Source organism: Hypanus sabinus, chromosome 1, assembly GCF_030144855.1.
Source record: "Hypanus sabinus isolate sHypSab1 chromosome 1, sHypSab1.hap1, whole genome shotgun sequence".
In the NCBI taxonomy this organism is placed as follows: domain Eukaryota; kingdom Metazoa; phylum Chordata; class Chondrichthyes; order Myliobatiformes; family Dasyatidae; genus Hypanus; species Hypanus sabinus.
Window position 1 is genome coordinate 123,297,473 of NC_082706.1, and position 16,089 is coordinate 123,313,561.

Below are 16,089 nucleotides of genomic sequence, written 5' to 3' on the forward strand. Positions count from 1 at the left end.
TTCTGCATTATTATTGTTTACCTTATTCTAGCTCAATGCCCTGTGTAATGATTTGAACCATATCAACAGAATGCAAGAGAAGCTTTTCATTGGATCTCGATACTTGTAACAATAATAAACCAGTACCTAATCAAAAAGTAATCCTTCTCAATGATAATCAACACAGAAGAGCATCAGTTCTGCCTACTTAGCACCATGGTCTATTCTCTCCATTACTTCGAACAGTGTGGCTAATATTGCTCCAACATCATGTACAAATTCACCAAAGACAGCACATAGAGATAAAGAGGAGTACAGGAGTGAGATAGGTCAGCTGGTGAGTAGTGTATTAATAACAATCGCGTATTAATCCGTAAAGCCAAGGAGGAAAGAGAAGCCAAATTAGCACGGGACCTCATTCGAAAGTCTGCTATGGAAATGCTTCAAGTTCCTGATGTTAACCCTTTCATTCCACAAGGTTTGCAAGAATGAATCTGGCAATAAAAGGGTTAACATATGAGGAACGTTTGATGGCTCTGGGTCTGTACTCAGAGTTTAAATAATTTTTCTGGGGGGGGGATCTCATTGAAACCTATTGAATATTGAAAGTGTTAGATAGAGTGGATGTGGAGAGGATGTTTCCTATATTGGGTAAGTCTAAGACCTGAGGGCACAGTTTCAGAATAAAAAGATGTCCATTTAGAACATAGATGAGGAGGAATTTCTTTAATCAAGGGGAAGTGAAGCAATTGTGGAGGCTAACGCAAAATTCAAAAGTTCAAATTGCATCTATTATCAGAGTCTGTAGAAATTATACAATCTTGAGATTCATCTGTTTACAGGCAATCACAAAACAAGAAACCTGAAAGAACCCATTGAAACAGAAAACAAACTCCCAATGCAGAGAGAGAGAAAAACACATATCACGCAAACTATAAAAGCAAGCAACAGCATTCAGAATGAAATTAATTCCTTTAGGCATGAAGCACAGAGCATCCAAAGCAGACCCATAGCCTTAGTTCATCACACAGTGAGGCAAATCATCATGAAGTTCACAGATATGAAGCCCAGAGCAGCCAGAGCTGTGGAGAGAGGAGTAAATGTTGTGGAAGAACAAGCGGAATCAGCCCAACCCTTGCCTCAGGTCCCGCCATCCTGCTTTTTCAGTCTATCTGGGCCAGCATTTAAATTGTCCGAACACAATGTGGGCCCTCGCACTAGGACCTGGACCTTGCTGCAGCAATACACTCTGAGCCTGGATCCTGCTGCTATGTTCTGGCCTGTACTTGACTTTTCCAAATCGGCACTTGGATTGATCCAATCTCACTCCTGGTTTAGGTTGCCGTGCTCCGAAACTCCTCCACTCCAACTCCTCGCCGACTCGCTCACTTCAACTCCATCTCTGACTCTGACTCACTTGAACATGCATCAACCTCACTCTGACCACTTCTCCTTAATGATGCCATTGTCCAACTTGCCTCGACCCTTGAGTCAGCCTTGCCTTCACTTGACTCTTCATTGTCTGTGGTGATAGCTTACCACAGGAAAAGTGTTATTAATAAAGTATTTAGTCATATTAACCTAAACCTTTAGTCAACCTAAAGTTCCTTGGAGTTATGCTGTCAAAGCAGCTGACATGGACTACCAACACCTCACTGCTTGTAAAAAAGGCACAACAACGAGTCTTCTTACTCAGAAAGCTGTAACAGGTCAAACTCCCACAAAAGCTGTTTCTTAACTTTTACAGAAGCGCAATTGAAACCATCCTGACCAACAGTGCCACAGTGTGGTATGCCAGCAGCACAGCCACTGAGCGACAAGAGCTGCATCGTGTGGTGAAGGCAGCCCGGGGAATTGACAGGATGGAGCTCCCAGGACTGGACACCATCTACTCCAGCAGACTCAGGATGAAAGCAATCAGCATAACCAGAGACACCACACACCCCAGCCACTCCCTGTTTGACCCGTTGCTGTCCAGCAAAAGGTTCAGGACACTAAAAGCCAGAACAAATAGACTGAGGAACAGCTTCTACCCCAGAGCTGTGGCCTCCATCACACCACTCCCACAGAGCAATGACTGAAACTGTGAGCACACTCAAGGACTCAAATACTTGCACTAACGGCACTTTTTGCATTAGTGTGATATTCTGGTGCTGCTGCTGCAACTTATTTTCTGCTACTTATCTATTTAATACTGTTTTTCTATTACTGTCTTGTTTTTATCTACTGCTTTATTTATTTGCCAGAGAGGAAGCTAAACAGATTTTCATTGTATCTATGCATAATGACAATAAAGATCATTCATTCATTCATTTCTTGCTTCATGAGCCACCAGTAAGCTGTCACCCAACTTCAGCAGCATCATCTCAAAATGTGTATATTTAAAGTGGAGGTTGAGAGATGCTTCATCTTTTCCTAATTCAACTCCATCGGATTTTTCAGATTTGATTTTTACTTTTAATCCTTGTCAGAAGGGATTAGTAGCTTTTATTTATAACATGATTATGAAGATACAGCCAGAAATATCGGATAGAATTAAACAAGAATGGGAAAAAGAACTTCGATGTAATATATCAACAGATAAATGGGAAAAAATTTTACAAATGGTTAATTCCTCTTCTATTTGTGCTAAACATGCTTTAATACAATTTAAAATTGTACATAGAGCTTATATGTCTAAAGATAAGCTTGCCCGATTTTACTCGCATATTAATCCTCAATGTGACAGATGTCACTTAGAAGTGGCTTCATTGACTCACATGTTTTGGACATGTCCCACTTTACATAACTATTGGAAGGACATTTTTGATGTCATTTCCTCAGTATGGAATATCGATTTACAACCCCATTTTATTACTGCAATTTTCGGTATACCAAATGAAGATGGCAATCAGCTTTCCCCTTCAATCAGACGAATGATTGCCTTTGTAACATTAATTGCCAGAAGGTCTATATTACAAAACTGGAAAGAAGTAAATCCTCTTACTACATTTCAGTGGTTCTCCCAAACTATTTCTTATCTGAGTTTGGAAAAAATTAGAAGCACTATCTTTGATTCTTCAATTAAATTTGAAGAAACCTGGGGACCATTTATTCGACACTTTCATATGAATTAATTTGGCCTATTTCAGATCCTTTTCTCTACTTATCCTTGTTCAGGTATGGAGTTCCGGAGTTCTTTTCTTGACACCTTCATATATTTATAAAGTGCTATTATTGCCCATGTTAGTTTAGTTTAGTATTTTTTTTTCAATATATATTTTTTCTCATATATAATTTCAATTTTTTTTTCTTTTTTGATGATTTTTTTTTCATATATATTTATATAGACTTGATTGATTTATGTACCTTTTGTTGATTGATATTTAATAGGATATTTTTATCCTATTACTAATGTAATCTCAAGTTTATTGAATTTGTAATCTATTCATTATTATGTGTTGTTTTTTTTTATATATGAAATTTAATAAAAAGATTGAAAAAGAAAGAAAAAGAGAGATGCTTGATTCGTCAGGGACTGAAAGGTTACAGGGGATGGCAGGAGAATGAGGTTGAGAGGGTTAATAAATCAGCCATGATGGATCCACAGATGGGCCAAATGGCCTAATACTGCTCCTATTTCTTATGGTCTTATGATCAATATCCTGGAGTGTCTATCCTCAGCCCAGAACATAGATGTAATCACAAAAGCAGAAATACAGTGTCTCAACATTCTTAGGAATTAAAGACATTCACCATGTTATCGAAGACTCTGATGAACTTTTACAAATGTGCCCTTGTCCCCAGTTGGTGCTGGATCCCAAAAGATGGAATTTGTAGAATGCCTGTGAGATGGTTTTTTTGAGGAACATGTGTTTGAGCCTACTGGGGAAAGGCAATTCTGGATGTGGTGTCATGTAATGAACCAAATTTGATTAAGGATCTTAAGGTAAATGAACTCTTAGGAGGCAGAGTTAATAATACAATGCAAGGGGGCATTAGCAGGGATAAACAGCAGCAGCTGGAGTTTTTGGGGGCAGTTTGAGAGGCACTTGATAGGTGATGTACATCCGAAAGATGAAGTATTCTAAAGGGAGGATGAGGAAAACGAGGCTGACAAGGGAAGACAAAGACTGCGTAAGAGGGGAAAAAAAGAGGGCATATAACATAGCAAAAGTTAGTGGAAAGTTAGAGAATTGGGAACCTTTTAAAAACCAACAGAAGGCAACTAATAAACCCATAAGGAGAGAAAAGATGAAATGAAAGGTAAGCTAGTCAATAAAATAAAGGAGATACCAGAAGTTTTTATATATAAATAATAAAAGGGAGGCAAGAGTGGATATTGGACTGCAGGAAAATGCTGCTGGAAATGTAGTAATGGAGGACAAAGAAACGGCAGATGAACTTCAGTATTTTGTATCAGTCTTCACTGTGAAAGACGAGCAGTATGCTAGGAATTAGTAAAAACACAAAATGCTGGCAGATCTCAGCAGGCCAGACAGCATCTATGGGAGGAGGTAGTGACAACGTTTCGGGTCGAAACCCTTCATCAGGAGTGAAGTAACATGGGATGGTCAAGGGGGGATAAGAAGTGGGGGGAGGGATGAAGTAGAGAGCTGGGAAGTGATAGGCTGAAGGGAAATGGGCTAGGGGGAAGGTGGAGAATTATGGGAAATAAAAGAGAAAGAAAGGTAGGGCTATAAACTCCCCCCAGCCCTACCTTACTTTACAGCTCTCTACTTCATCCCTCCCCCCCAGACCTTCCCATGTTACTTCACTCCTGATCAAGGGTTTCAGCCCGAAACGTCATCACTACCTCCTCCCATAGATGCTGTCTGGCCTGCTGAGTTCTGCCAGCATTTTTGTGTTTTTATTTATTTCCAGCATCCGCAGATTCACTCGTGTTGCTAGAAATTAAAGAGTTTCAGTGAGCAGAAGCGATTGTAGTTGCTATTACTAAGGAGAAGTTGCTTGGGAAGTAAAAAGGGCTGAAGGTCAATGTTGGGGCACTGGAGCAGGGATCCAATCGCAGATCCAGTACTCTGCACATAGTGATATTAATTGAGTAACAAATCCCAAGGTACAAACAAAGTTGGCATCAAAGTTCAGGCAGAGGTCAAAACATCCAGAGAAATCCAAAAGCCTGAATCAGGAAACAGGCGGAGTCAATACTCAGACGGACAGAGTTCAGATACAAATGCTGGAAAGGCTCAGGAAATCTCACTGGCACAATCTGACAGCAAACAGGTGAAAACACAGGACTGAAATACACTGAGCAATAAACAGAGAGGCAGATGATAGGTGGAGCACAGTGAGTCAGAAGTGGCAGCAAAACAGGTAATAATGAGAAACAGCTGAGAGTACTCAGTAATACAGGGGTCGGAGTAGAGCAGGAGCGGGGACAGAAGCACACGGAGCAGAAACAAACAAGAGCACATGGCAATACAAAACCCCAGACTGACGGCTAGGGGGAAACACACAATAAGACAAAGTTCAACTGGAGGTACTGACAGTAGATACGTCATCTGGACCAGATGGAGTTCAAACCCAGGGTTATGAAAGAGGTAGCTGAAGACATTATTGAGGTGTTAGTAATGGTCTTTCAAGAATCATTAGATTCTGGAATGGTTCTGGAAGAGTTGAAAATTGCAAACGTCACTCCACTCGTTAAGAAGGGAAGGAGGCTGATGGAAGGAAATTATAGGCCAGTAAGCCTGACCTCAGAGGTTGGAAAGATGTTGGAGTCCATTATTAAGAATGAGGTTTCAGGATAATTGGAAGCACATGATAAAATAGACTAAAGTCAGCATGGTTTCCTTAAATGGAAATCTTGCTTGATAAATCTGGTAGAAATCTCAGAGAAAGTAACAGACGGGATAGGCAAAGGTGGATGTCATTTGCTTGGAATTTTAGAAGGCCTTTGACAAGGTGCTGCACACGAGGCTGCTTAACAAGATAGGAGTCCATGGAATTAAAAGACCCTATCATATCTGCCTCCACCACAATTGCCGGCAGCCCATTCCACGCACTCACCACTCTCTACATAAAAAATTTACCCCTGACATCTCCGTACCTACTTCCAAGCACTTTAAAACTATACCCTCTCATGTTAGCCATTTCAGCCCTGGGAAAAAGCCTCTGACTATCCACATTATCAATGCCTCTGATCATCTTATACACCTCTATCAGGTCACCTCTCATCCTCTGTTGCTCCAAGTAGTAAAGGCCAAGTTCATGAGGCATGCTCCCCAATCCAGGCAGCATTCCTTGTAAATCTCCCCTGCACTCTTTCTATGGTTTCTACATCCTTCCTGTGGTGAGGTGACTGGAGCTGAGCACAGTACTCCAAGTGGGGTCTGACCAGGGTCCTATACAACTGTAACATTACCTCTCAGCTCTTAAACTCAATACCATGATTGATGAAGGCCAATGCATCATATGCCTTCTTAACCACAGTCAACCTGTGCAGCAGCTTTGAGTGTTGTATAGACTCAGTCTCCAAGATCCCTCAGATCCTCCACAGTGCCAAGAGTCTTACCATCTATATACTGCCATCATATTTGGCCTACCAAAACAAACCACTTCACACTCATCTGGGTTGAACTTCATCTGCCACCTCTCAGCCCAATTTTCCATCCTATCAATGTTCTGCTGTAACTTCTAACAGCCTGCCACACTATCCACAACACCCTCAACCTTAGTGTCATCAGCAAATTGACTAACCCATCTCTCCACTTCCTCATCCAGGTCATTTATAAAAATCAGAAAGGGTAGGGGTCCCAGAACAGATCCCTGAGCACACCACTGGTCAACGACCTCCACGCAGAATATGACCCGTCTATAACTATTCTTTGCCTTCTGTGGGGAAGCCAGTTCTGGATCCACAGAGCAATATCCCCTTGGATCCCATGTCTCCTTACTTTCTCAATAAGCCTCGCATGGGGTACCTTATCAAAAGCATTGCTGAAATGCATATACACTACATCTACTGCTCTATCTTCAATAATGTATTTAGTCACATCCTCAAAAAATGGAATCAGGCTCGTAAGGCACGACCTGCCTTTGGAAAAGCTGTGCTGACCATTCCTAATCATGTTATGTCTCTTGAAATGTTCATAAATCCTGCCTCTCAGGATCTTCTCCATCAACTTACCAACCACTGAAGTAAGGCTCACTGGTCTATAATTTCCTGGGCTATCTCTACTCCCTTTCTTGAATAAGGGAACAACATCTGCAACCCTCCAATCCTCAGGAACCTGACCTGTCCCCACTGATGATGCAAGGATCATCGCCAGAAGTTCAGCAATCTCTTCCCTCACCTCCCACCGTAGCCAGGGGTACATTTCATCCAGTCCCAGCGACTTATTGAACTTGATGCTTTCCAAAAGCTCCCTCGCATCTTCTTCCTTAATATCAACATGCTCAAGTCAACTGTAAGTCATCCCTACAATCTCCATGATCCTTTTTCAGTGAATAGTGAAGCAAAGTATTCATTAAGTACCTCTGCAGTCTCCTCCGGTTCCATACACACTTTTCCACTGTCACACTTGATTGGTCCTATTCTCTCACATCTTATCCTCTTGTTCTTCACATAATTGTAGAATGCCTTAGGGTTTTCCTTAATCCTGTCCACCAAGTCTTTCTCATGGCCCCTTCTGGCTCTCCTAATTTCATCCTTAAGCTCCTTCCTGCTCTCCTTATAATCTTCTAGATCTCTATCATTACCTAGGTTTTTGAATCTTTAGTAAGCTCTTTTCTTCTTGACTAGATTTACAACAGCTTTTGTACACCACGGTCCCTGTACCCTTCCATCCTTTCCTTGTTTCATTGGAATGTACCTGTGCAGAACTCCATGTGATTATACCCGGAATCTTTTCCACAGTTTTGCTGTACATTTCCCAGAGAACACCTGTTTCCAATTTATGCTTCCAAGTTTGTGCTTGATAGCCTCATATTTCCCCTTACTCCAATTAAACACTTTCCTGACTTGTCTGTTCCTATCCCTCTCCAAAGCCATGGTAAAGGAGATAGAATTGTGATCACTATCTCCAAAATGCTCTCCCACTGAGAAATCTGACACCTGACTAGGTTCATTTCCCAATACCTGATCAAGTACAGCCTCTCCTCTTATAGGCTTATCTACATATTGTGTCAAGAAACCTTCCTGAACACACCTAACAAACACCAGCCCATCTAAACCCCTTGCTCCAGGGACATGCCAATCGATGTTTGGGAAATTAAAATCTCCCACCACAACAACCCTGATATTATTATACCTTTCCAGAATCTGTCTCCCTATCTGCTCTTCAAGGTCCCTGTTACTATTGGGTGGTCTATAAAAAACACCCAGTAGAGTTATTGACCACTTACAATCCCTCCATGAATTCCTCCTTTTCTGCAGCTGTGACACTACCTCTGATCAACAGTGCCACATCCCTACCTCTTTTGCCTCTCTCCCTGTCCTTTCTGAAACATCTAAAACCCGGCGCTTGTAATAACCATTCCTGCCCCTGAGCCATCCAAGTCTCTGTAATGGCCACCATATCATAGCTTCAACTACTATGAGTCATCTGCTTTGTTCATGATAATCCTGGCTTTAAAATAGACACATCTCAAACCATCGGTTTGAGCGCATCCCACATCTATCCACCCTCTCACACTTTCTCCAAGCTTACTCTATTTGTGTGCCAACCGTCTCATGCACCATACACAGTTCGGTTCCAACCCCGAATTCTAGTTTAAACTCTCCCCAATAGCCTTTGCAAACCTCCCTGCCAGGATATTGGTCTTCTTGGGATTCAAGTGCAACCCGCCATTTTTGTACAGGTCACATCTGACCCAAGAGGTCCTAGTGATCCAGAAATCTGAATCCCTGCCCCCTGATCCAATCCCTCAGCCACACATTTGTCCTCCACCTCATTCTATTCTTATACTCACTGTCACATGGCACAGACAGTAATCCCAAGATTACTATCTTTGTGGTCCTGCTTCTCAACTTCCTTCCTAGCTCACTGCAGTCTGCTTTCAGGACCTCCTGAAAGGGTAGAACCCTTTTCCTACCTATGTTGTTGGTACCAATATGTACCATGATCTCTGGCAGTTCTCCTTCCCACTTCAGGATGTCATGGACGTGATAAGAAACATCCCGGACCTTGGCTCCTGGGAGGCAAACTACCATCAGTGTTTCTTTCCTGCGGCTACAGATTCGCTTGCCTCACCCCCTAACTATAGAGTTTCCTATCAATACAAAAGTGAAGAAGCCAATAATATTAAAGAGGATAGTAAAAGTTTCTTCAGATACATAAAGTGTAAAAGAAAGGTGAGAGTGGATATCAGACCACTGGAAAACAATGCCCCAAAGGTAGAAATGAGGGGACAATGAAATGGTGGATGAACTGAATAAATATTTTACATTAGTCTTCACTGCGGAAGACACTCGCAGTATGGTGTCAGGTGTCAGGGGGCATGAAATATGTGAAGTTACCATAACTACACAGAAGGGTCTTGGGAAACTGAATGGTCTAAGGTAGATAGGTCATCTGTACCAGATAGTGAACACCTCAGAGTCTTGAAAAAAACGGCTAAAAAGATTGTGGAGGCTTTAGTACAGATTTTCAGCAGTCACTAGATTTTTGAATGGTTCCAGAAGATTGCAAATGTCATGCCACTCTGCAAGACGGGAGAGAGGCAGGAGGAAACTATAGGCCAGTTACCTGACCTTAGTGGTTAGCAAGTTGATGGAGTCGATTACTAAGGATGAGGTCTCAGGGTACTTGGAGGCATATGATAAAATAGGTGACAGTCAACATGATTTCCTCACTGGAAAACTTTGTTTGACAAATCTGTTGTAATTCTTTGAAGAAATAACACGCAGGAGAGACAAAGGAAAATTGGTTGACATTGTGTACTTGGATTTTTAGAGGCCTTTGGCAAGGTGTCACACATGAACTGTTTAGCCAGCTATAAGCCCACGGTATTACATAAAAGATTTTAGCGTAGGTAAAGCAGTGGCTGATTGGCAGGATGCAAAGTGTAGGAATGAAGAGAAACTTTTCTGGCTGACTGCTGCTGACTAGTGGTGTTCCACAGGGGGTCTGTACTGGGATTGATTCTTTTTGCATTATATGCCAATAATTTGGATTTGGATGATGGAATTGATGGTTTGGTTGCAAAGTTTGAACATGAAATGAAGATAGCAGCTGGGGCAGGTAGTTTTGAGGAAGTAGAGAAGCTACAGAAGGACTTAGACAGGTTAGGAGAATGGCCAAAAAAGGATGGCAGACTGAATACAGTGTCAGGAAGTGTATAGTTATGCATTTTGGTAGAAGGAATGAACGGGTTGACTATTTTTAAATGGATAGAAAATACAAAACAAAACTGAGGTGCACAAGGACGTGTGAGTCCTTGTGTAGGTTAATTTGCAGGTTGAGTCTGTGGTGAGGAAGGGAAATGCAATATTAGCATTCATTTCAAGAGAGTTAGAATATAAAAGTAAAGGTGTAATCTTGAGACTTTATAAAGCACCGGCGAGACCACAGTTGGACTATTGTGAGCAGGTTTGGATCCCTCATCTTAGAAAGGATGTGCTGAAATTGGAGAGGGTTCAAAAGAAATTCATGAAAATGATTCCAGGATTAAATGGCTTGTCAATCAAGAATGTTTGATAGCTCTGAGCCTGTATTCACTAGAATTCAGAAGAATGAGGGGTGACCTAATGGAAATCTATCAAATGGTGAAAGGCCTTGATAGTATTGATGTGGAGAATATGTTTCCTATGGTGGCAGGTTCTTAAACCGGTGCACACAGTCTCAGAGTAGAGGGACATCCTTTTAGAACAGAGATGAGGAGGAATTTCTTCAGCCAGAGAGTGCTGAATCTGTGGAAATCCTTGCCACAGGAAGTTTTTGAGGCCTTAATTCTCTGTATATTTAAGTCACAGATTGGTCAATTCTCAATTGGTCAGGGCATGAAGGGATGTGGGGAGAAGGTAGGAGACTGGTGCTGAGAGGAATATTGGATCAGCCATGATGAAATGGCGGAGCAGACATGATGGGCCAAATGGCCTAATTCTGCTCCTATGTCTTATAGTCTTATCGTCTAACGCCTTCTGCCTAGTTGCATCATGGCCCGGGATGAACTTTCTAGTGCAGTGATTCTCAACCGTTTTTTGGTCACGGCCCCCTTAGGAGCTCTTCTTAGGTTCCAGGGCCCCCCTTTCAGACAGGGATACAACACGAACAGATAGACAGAAAATCATTTATTATTGAACACCAAGAAAACTTGAACATTCCGACATACTGGACAAAACTTCAAAAAGGCCTGTATGAAAATAAACATCTATCAGGCCTAATGCGATCCTTCAGTTTGGTGCTTTTCTGCAAGTTTCTTGATATCGGGCTCCAAATTAGACAATGTCAGTTGGAGGTCACCTCTTGTTGCAATATCAATCCTGTTTCTGGATTTTATCAAGGAAACTACCTTGCAGAATCTGCTCTTAACCAAATATGTTGAGGGAAAGGCAACAAAAAATTTTTGGGCTTTTTCTCACAGTATTGAAAGTTCATTTGCGATTGACTCTGAAGTGAGGCTGTGTGGGAGGAGCTTAAGCAATGAATTTACCAAGTGCGCTGAATTCAAACGATGTGTTGGAAAGATGTTATAAATAGGAGGGAAACTATTGACTCCAATGAAAGTTGCTGCTTGGGTATTTCATCGGTTCAGTTACCAGGGCCTCCATAAACACTTGCGGCACCCCTTCTCACAGTTTTCAGTTGGTGGCCCCCTTCAAATATGCCAGGATCCCCAAGGGGGCTATATGGCCCCCGTTGAGAATGTCTGCTCTAATGTACAGGAATGCAAGATGCTACAGAATATGGATCTCAGCTAGTTCCATCACAGATATGGATTGTCCACAGAAGCCAGAGTGAGATAGTAGATGAAGCATATTCTGCCTGGAAGTTAGTGACAAGTGGTGTTAGCAAGAAACTTGTCTCCTCTTTGTGATTGTACAAATGACTATGATGATGAAGCGGCAAGGTTGGTTAGTAAGTTCATAAATCACATGAAAGTTGGCAATGTTGTTGGTAGTGTAGAAGGTTGTCATAGGTTACAATGGGATATTGCCAGGATGCAGAGTGGGCTGAGAAATGGCAGATGGATCTCAATCCCAAGAAGTCTGAAGTGTTGCACTTTGGAAGGTTGAATTTGAATGCCAAATACAAAGTTAATGTCAGGATTCATAGCAGTGTGAAGGAACAGAGGATCCAACAAATTCCCTCCCCCCCTTTCTGCTTTTCGCAGGGATCGCTCCCTACGCGACTCCCTTGTCCACTCGTCCCCCCCCCCCCCATCCCTTCCCACCAATCTCCCTCCTGGCCCTTATCCTTGTAAAAGGAACAAGTGCTACACCTGTCCTTACACTTCCTCCGTCACCACCACTCAGGGCCCCAGACAGTCCTTCCAGGTGAGGCGACACTTCACCTGTGAGTCAGCTGGTGTGGTATACTGCGTCCGGTGCTCCCGGTGTGGCCTTTTATATATTGGCAAGACCCGACACAGACTGGGAGACCGTTTCGTGGAACACCTACGCTCGGTCCGCCAGAAAAAGCAGTATATCCCAGTGGCCACACATTTTAATTCCACGTCCCATTCCCATTTTGATATGTCTATCCATGGCCTCCTCCATTGTCAAAATGAATCCAAACTCAGGTTGGAGGAACAACACCTTATATACCGGCTGGGTAGCCTCCAACCTGATGGCATGAACATTGACTTCTCTAACTTCCGTTAATGCCCCTCCTCCCCTTCTTACCCCATCCCTGACATATTTAGTTGTTTGCCTGTTCTCCATCTCCCTCTGGTGCTCCCCCCCCCCATTCCTTTCTTTCTCCTGAGGCCTCCTGTCTCATGATCCTTTCCCTTCTCCAGCTCTGTATCACTTTCGCCAATCACCTTTCCAGCTCTTAGCTTCATCCCACCCCCTCCGGTCTTCTCCTGTCATTTCGCATTTCCCCCTCCTCCCTCTACTTTCAAATCTCTTACTATCTTTCCTTTCAGTTAGTCTGATGAAGGGTCTTGGCCTGAAACGTCGACAGCGCTTCTCCCTATAGATGCTGCCTGGCCTGCTGTGTTCTACCAGCATTTTGTGTGTGTTGTTGTTCCAACAAATTTGTTGTGCACATTGATAGAATGGTTAAAAAGGCGTAAGGAGCATTGGCCTTCATTATTCAGGGGACTAAGTGCAAGAGTCACAAGGTTGTAGATCTATAAAACTCTGGTTAGACCACACTTGGAGTACTGTGTTCAGTTCTAGTTGACTCCTTATAGGAAGGACATGAAAGCTTTAGAGAGGCTGCAGGGGATATTTACAATGATGCTGGCTGGGTTTAAGAGCACGTCTTATGAGGAAAGGTTGAACAAGCTAGGACTTTTGTCTTTGGAATGAAGGAAGATGAGAGGTAAATTGATAGAGGTGTATAAGATGAGGCATAAATTGAGTGGATAGCCAGAGAATTTTTCCCAAATTGGAAATGACTAATATGAGGGGGCATTATTTTAAGGTGAGTTGTGAAAAGTGTGGGAAGGGATGTTAGGGGGAGGTGTTTTTTTTATTAAATACAGAGTTTGGTGGGAGCATAGAATATACTGCCAGGCGTGTGGTAGAGGCAGATACATTAGGGATATTTAAGAGACTCTTAGACAGGAACATGGATAAAAGAAAAATGGAGGGCTCTGTGTGTGGGAAGCATTAGAGTGGTACTGCAATAGGTTATACAGACATGGACTCAAGAGTCTGCACTGTTCTATGTTCATTTCTCCACACCACCGGAGTCATCTACAAGAGGTGATATCCATCATGAAGTAAACCCACCATCTAGGCCATGCCCTCTTTCACTGATGCCATCAGACAGCAGGATACAGGAGCCTGAGCACTCGCATCTCAAAGTTCAACAATAGCCACTTCCCCACTGTCATCAGGTTCTTGAAACAACCTGAAAAATTCTGAGTTGGACTACAATATATCATTCCGTCTCTCTCTTAACTTGCACTGATATTGTTATGTTTACTTGACATGCAAGGTATGTATAATATATGTTAATATAACTTTATGTTAACCTAATATTGTTATGGTTGTAATGTACTGTTCTACTGCTGCATAAATTCATTTACATGGAATTTATACCCTGTGTACGTATGTCCATGACAATGAACTTGCACCTGAAATCTGCTAGTGTGGTACCAAAGTTCCAGAAGTGGTGAATTATTGTAGCTTTACAGTATATATAGGAAAGGTTTATGTTGTAGCTCAGATGGACACATGCACCTAAACCTAGATGGAAATCCAGATGTCACAAATACTAAACAAATACAAATAATATTTCTCCATTCTATTTTTATTTTGTAATATTGAGCAGGTCATCACACGAAACAAAGATTACTAATGATAAAAGGTTATTCTTGATAAATCTGAAAAACAATCATCTGAAATCATATGTTTGACTGTCAGGATAGTAAGAAACAGTGGAGGCTATCTCAGTAAATACATTTAAGAGAAGGTTGGATAGATTTTTACATAGTAGGACAATTAAGGGTTATGGAGGAAAGGCAGGTGGGTGGAGATGAGTCCATGGCCAGATCAGCCATGATTTTATTGGAATGGTGGAGGCTTGATGGGCCAGATGGCCTACTCCTGCTCCTATTTCTTATGTTCTTAAACAAGGGTGCATCTATCAACAATTTTTTTTTGTTTCTGTAGATCTAGTAGGTGCTTATTTTTGTGGCTTTGTTTTCTGCACCACAGGTCAAATTTAAGAAAATGTTTTTGCAGGGAACGTAAAATACTGGAGGAGAGTATGAAGGATTAAATAAAAGTATTTTGGAGCCTGAAATGTTTTTCTTCAACATTCTATATAAAGACCACTAATAATGTAACCCCAGGTTGTACAACAAAGCCTAAATTACTCACAAGATAACACCTTACCTTGGTGGAAAGTGACAATTCCGCAGGGCTGTACTTCCTTACTCTTACAACGACATTAAAATTTAACTAACAAGCTTATTTTTAATCTGTTGCTTGATAGTAATTATTTTTTCACACACTCATGATTGCAGCTGGTGTCAGGCAAACCTTACCTTGCTTTTGCGGCTGCTGTAACACAGCAGGACATGAAAGGTGTCCCTGGGCTCTCCAGCCAGCAGTGGCAGTGAACTGAATTGAGAATGGGATTACTGCAACTTGTGTCAGAAACATGCATTTAAATGGCAAGAATTAAACAGAAAAATAACTGCTTCATTGGCTGTCTGTTAGGTGCCACCAACAGCAAGTAGATAATGGTACCATTTAGAGTATGGCCTCTTGACGGAAGAATGAAAGAACAGAAGATCTTTCTATTTTTGAACTGTATTGCTACATTAATGTCAATAGGGAAATAACACTGAAAGTTTAAAAATTTGCACTTCACTTCAAAATTTGTAACAGTAGCTTTACTGCCCTGGGAAATGTGTGATAAAGCTGCAGGTTTTAAAAGGGTTGACTCCTCTCTATTATTTCAGCTTTTTCTCTTTCCATTTTTTCTGCTTCTTTGTTCCAAAATGATGGTCAAGTTTGAAAGCATCCAGGACAGAGCAGGCCACTTGATAGGCAACCCACCAAGATATTTACTCCTCTCTCCATTTGTTAAATGATTTGTCAGCTGCAAAATGTACTGTAAGTATCTCCCAAACCTAGCTGGAAGGACAATGGCATTAGATGAAAAGGAAGAAGGGCAACATGGTTTCTTTGTAAGTCGCACTGTACCCTGATTTGGAAATTTATTTTTGTTCATTTAGTATCAATGCATCAAAAACCAAAAACTTCTGAAATGAGTTTTGAATTTTGCCTATCCTGCCATTTAAGACTTCCTCACCCAATTACATATCTTAATTAAATTTTTATCTAACATTATTCTGCTTACTTCAACATCTTGTCCAGCTTACTTTGTAATTTCTGAGTCACATTTCCGACTTTCCACTGTGTCTGTCTCTTCTGAAAGCAGGCATAATGCTTCCTCTCCATTCCTACCTCTTCAGTGTGTCCAGAATGAGTATGAATGTTACACCAAATTCTCCTTTTTTCCCTATCAATGCATTTTT